Source organism: Oryx dammah, unplaced genomic scaffold (genome assembly GCF_014754425.2).
Source record: "Oryx dammah isolate SB20612 unplaced genomic scaffold, SCBI_Odam_1.1 HiC_scaffold_24, whole genome shotgun sequence".
NCBI lineage: Eukaryota > Metazoa > Chordata > Mammalia > Artiodactyla > Bovidae > Oryx > Oryx dammah.
The window spans coordinates 5,862,932-5,868,619 of NW_024070208.1; the positions used below are offsets into that span (position 1 = coordinate 5,862,932).

Here is a 5,688-nt window from a genome sequence, read left to right on the forward strand (position 1 = left end):
TGAAAGGAAAAACATGGAATTGTGTTTAAGGTAAATTTAGAAATCTGAGTCATAAAAGATGACCAGAGAGATGTGTGGAGGTGAGATGGACAAGCCTATCAGAGACATACTGAAAAACAATTTTTCTGTTGAAGAATGAATATTGAAGACTTAAGTGACTAGTTCATTATTATACAATATAAAATGTCTGAGACAGAAAGTTAGGAAGTAAACTTGGTCATTTGATCGAATATCTTTAGGTCTTTCCACTGAAATAGAATTTCTTCCTATGCAACTCTCTTGATATTTCTTAGTCATTCTTCATTGATGAAGTAAGGGAAAGTGTGACCAAGATAAGCAGATAGAATAAAAAGACTCCTTTATGCAATAATGCTAATAAAATAATACACATATATCCTCCATATCAAAGTCATATATACATACAATTAAATGATTTTATGTGGGTTCAGTGTATAACACTTGGAAAATATGTCTCTGCTATTCAGTAAGCCAAGATTTCTTGTTGATGGATTAAAAACTAAGTTTAGTTTCGATGAAAATAAGCCATGAAGAGATAAACAATCCTTAGGATTTTGGAATAATTTTGAATGTAGAAGATTTGTAAATGGGTCCACTATTTGGAAAGAGAAAAATAGTATCCCATATACTTAAGTTCACATATACCCTAAGAACAAAATTCTTAACTTTTTGGTGGTCAAGGATCTGACCATTTGTTGAAAAATGACAATCATTATTTTAATTTTAAAATTTTACTGTTGTAATCACTAAAGGAGAAATTTTCATGAGCAAATTTCTTGATAAGTAGCATTTCAACTTACCATTTAATTTTATTTTACTTGCTTTTGTAACTTAAAATATTGTTCAGTTTAAGAAATAATATGTTCTGTAAGATATAATTAAATTATCTTACCATGGTGCCTAGATTATTTTGATCAAATTTAGATACAAGTGAGAGCTAAAATTTAGGTATAATTTCCTGAAATCTTGGAAGAAGTGTTTGTGAAAGTTGACAAAGAATCTGAAGGAGGGTAAAGTTAGTAAAATAGTTTAAAAAATATGGGGTCTATATCAAGAAGGTCTTCAAAACCCAGTGAATTAGCTATGGTGTTTAACCTTAATGATTGTCTACTGCTTCCTCTTCTACAACATTTTATGAGGATTAGGTGAGTCATTGCTGATAATTCTGTGATGGAGATGAATAACTCTCTGGGAATGCTGATTAAAGTCTTTTAGTTCCTTAGAAAAGAAAACTATAGCTTTCATTTCATTAATATAATGTCTGTAAGAGGCAGTATCTCACATTTTTAAAAGGAGACAATAATAAGCTTTTAAAGTTTGGCCAGCTCTGGAAAAGATTAATCACATTTCAGTTCCAGATTAACCACTAGCGAAAACCACGTTTCCTGTCACGTCTTCAGTCACTCTTAAGGTCTCTGATCAGATACTATCATTTCTCATTTGTCTTTTTTTTTTTCCTAGAAGTAAATCTAAAGTAATTATGGTAATTTATACACAAGAATCTATTACCACAGGTTTAATATAATAGAGTTTGAAATGATCATTATTTCACAGGTAATATTTAAATTAAAACACTGATAAATGGTATAAGTTTAAATGCATAAGCTACACAGTCATGCATATTTGGTTTGTTAGGAACCGATCTCCTCCACGCATGTTGTGTGACTTTAGAAAAAGTTATATAATGTCCCTGTGTGCTGTGTGGTAAGTCACTTCAGTCATGTCTGACTCTGTGTGATCCTATGGACTGTAGCCTGTGAGGCTCCTCTGCCCAGGCAACAATATTGGAGTGGGTTGCCATTTCCCACTCCAGGCGATCTTCCTGACCCAAAGATCAGACCTGTGTCTCTTATGTCTCTGTGACTAGCATCGCATGGAAAGCCCAATGTAATGTCCCTAAAACTCCATTTGTAAAAGTGGGATGAACTTGAAAGGGTTGTTGAGAGAAATAACAATCCATAAATAGTCTTTAGTGCAATATTTGCAATAGAATAAATATTTTTTTCTTTTAAGTTGCCTTTCAACAAATTGCCTCAAAGACACTGAGTATGTGGTCTTCAGTTAGGATTACTGTATACATAACCTTAGTGCAGCTCTAAATTGAACCTGGGAAGCCCTAAAATTGAAAATTAAAAGTAACTAAAATCTGTAGCATAAAACATCTGAGTGCCTCTATTAACTTTGGTTTGGTACACACTTCTAGTGAATGGTACTGCTGCTGCTGCAGCTGTTAAGTTGCTTCAGTCATGTCCGGCTTTGTGCGACCACATAGACGGAAGCCCACCATGCTCCCCCGTCCCTGGAATTCTTCAGGCAAGAACACTGGAGTGGGTTGCCATTTCCTTCTCCAATGCATGAATGTAAAAAGTGAAAGTGAAGTTCCTCAGTCATGTCCGAGTCTCAACAACCCCATGGACTGCAGCCTACCAGGCTCCTCCATCTATGGGATTTTCCAGGCAAGAGTACTGGAGTGGGGTGCCATTGCCTTCTCCGAGTAAATGGTACAAACAGTCAAATCACACTTCCTTATGCCCAAACACCTGCAAGCTTTGTTTTCGAACCAAACGCCCACACTATCTATTGCATGATTACATTTTTCTTAATTAAATGGTGTATGCAGATTGCATTTTTAGTTAACAGAGCAAAAGAAGCCCACATTCTCATAAGTCATTTTTATGAGCTGGGCCCCTATCATTTTAATGTAGCAATTAATTATGTGTTTAATAAAACTGTGCTTTATTATAGCAAAGCCTGCTTTCATGAGTCTAGTTACAGGTGTGTCAGCATTTTTTGGTTACCAACTCCTTTTTATCTTCTCAATAATTGTTCTATAAAAATTTGCTTTGGGTACAAGCTATGAAATGTTGTAAATTTCAATAATAAGCTATTGTTTAGACATAAAAATACTTTTACTATGACTCTAAGTATAAACTGAATGTTTTCTTGTCTCCTCCCCAGGATAATTGTTTACTTATCAAAACATATATTCTATCTGACTATACATTAATGATATTGCTCATTTTGACAGATATTACTAATTATTCTGACTGAATGGTTACATCTCCAATGATAATGTGAACCTAAAGAAAACTGGACTTTCAAAAACCACATAAACAAAGCATTATAATTTAATTATATCTTGATTGAGAAAATGTGTATATACCCTTATGATTACATGGTTCTTATTAAAATATATTACAAAGGAAAATATTTTTATAGCAATGTTTTCAAATAAGCACATAAAATACAAAAAAATAAGTTTGTCACATTTTAAGAATTACATCTTAAGCAAGTGTTTAGAAACTTGAGTTTTCAGAAACGTCCTTTGAAATATTTCCTAAATGTTATTCTGTTCCAAAATTGTTAACTGAAAAAAAAAGATTGTCTCTAGTATTCTGGTTTTCCTATACAATGGTAGAAATTGTTTCAAAATATACAAAAATTAACTATCTAATTTAAATATTTATTATGATATACTTATATCTAATTTGTCAGTATATGCATTTTTAGAAGATATTTAACTACTTCAGTTAGAAAGCAAAGAATACATTTAATGACAAGCTGGTTTAACATAGAACTCTTGCTACTCTTCAGAAACAGCTGAAACAAAGTGCTACAGTTTTATCAAGAGTGGTTAATTTTAGAAAAATTTGAAACACAAGAGGGGAGATGGATTATTCAGTACCTTTTAGAAAGTGTGTTTGGTTTCCTTCTTCTGCATATGGCCATCGATTTTGATCTTATATTCATGAAAACATAAAGTATGCTGATTGTGCATATTGAGAAAAATGAATGGAATACAAAACAACGTTAAAAAAATAAAATTTGTGGTAACACCCACCACAATAATTTATATAAACACAGGTCAGTTTAAGAGGTGCTTCTACAATCTGAACTCAGGATGTATGCAATCATATTCATAATAGAAACAACTGTATGAAATACATAGATGGAGAAAATATATATAATTAATAAGAGATTTGGAAAAATTGCCTAAAATCCCTTGTCTTTTCTCCAAACCAGCTTGTTGAACTTCAATAAAATCAATTCAGGTGTGGAAATTTTGAGTGAATGCAATCAGCCAATATTCTTATGTCCACTTTATGGGTGTTTGAGCCAAGTGCTTTTGATTTGTAGTAGCTAGTAGATGCTTATAACTCTGCAGGCCATGGGACATGGTGTGCAATTTAAGAGGCTAATCTATTGCCTCTATGCTCACTGGCAATTTTGACTTTTTGATAAAGTGTTTCAATGTAATTTGTAATGTAATGCTATCAGATAGAAAAAGACACAGTTGAAAGTGGGCAGGGTTTTCTGTGCCTTAGCAACCTGAGTACAATGAAATCTTTGCTGCCTAAAGAGTTTGAAGTAGTTGAACCCTTGTTTCAAGTAGAAATAAGAAAACTTTTCCTGAAGAACTCCTGCAATATGAAGAAAGTGGTTGCATGAGATACTGCAGATAGGAGTGAAAGCAAACCATCAGAGGTGGGAGTTTGATCTAAAAGCTAAAGACAAGTCATATTCTCAGAAAGCTACAACAAATAAGAAATACAAATGTCTTCTGTGTCCATTCATTCTAAGAAACCAGAAGTATATAAACTGAACCAGGATGCTTGGGGCTGGTGCACGGGGATGATCCGGAGAGATGATGTGGGGTGGGAGGTGGGAGGGGCATTCTTGTTTGGGAGCTCATGTACACCCCGTGGCGGATTCATGTCAATGTATGCCAAAACCAATACAGTATTGTAAAGTAAAATAAAAAAAGAAAAAAGAAATTGAAGCAAAAATCTGCAGTGGGAGGCATAGGCACAATGTGTGGTAGAATTAAGCTAAAAGAGAGAAAGTGGGCTATTACAAAAGAGGAAGATTGCTCCTCCATGAATGAGGATGGACTGTGAAGAAGGCTATGGAAAGAGAGAGAAAAAGGGGGTAAAATACTTCTGAGAGTAACTAAAACTTCTTCAGCACTATTATGTATAAAGTACAGATTTAAGCAGGTCTATATTTGCTCTATTTGGAATAATAAAGTATCCTTAGAGTTAAAAAAAAAAAAACTTTAATTGTTGACAATAAAGATAAACCCATAATGAAATTATTAAATGGGAGAAGCCAGCACAAGAGCGTGCAAATTGTATTATTTGAACTTCTATAAAATTAAAATGTGGGCTTCCCTGGTGGCTCAGAGGTTAAAGCGTCTGCCTGGAATGCAGAAGACCCAGGTTCAATCCCTGGGTCGGGAAGATCCCCTGGAGAAGGAAATGGCAACCCACTCCAATACTCTTGCCTGGAGAATCCCATGGAGGGAGGAGCCTGGTAGGCTACAATCCATGGGGTAGCAAAGAGTAGGACACGACTGAGCGACTTCACTTTCACTTTCAAAATTAAAAAAGCAGGCCTACCAACATAAACATCTTTATTTTGGTAGAATTTCTAAACATTAATAACACAAAATAGGTTTGAAAACAACTAAGAACCAATACTGTAAAATCATACCTAGAGGACATGACTTTTCAAACATAGAAAGATTTTTTCAGAGAGAAGGTTTTAGGTCAAGATTAAGATTTCAGGTGCAAAAAACTGAATATGCAAAGAAATAGGATAATTTTCAGCAGTGTGGATAAATTGCTTGCTGAGACTGGAAATCATTCCAAGTCTTTGTGTACCACTCTA

The 5,688-nt window shown here is 34.1% G+C and overlaps 1 non-coding gene across 1 annotated transcript; it reads left to right on the top strand.

Annotated features, from left to right (window-relative positions):
* The first annotated feature begins 5,186 nt into the window (after positions 1–5,186).
* Positions 5,187–5,258, top strand: TRNAS-GGA. Its single transcript has one exon. It is a non-coding gene; the product is annotated as a tRNA-Ser (tRNA).
* The last annotated feature ends 430 nt before the right edge of the window (positions 5,259–5,688 follow it).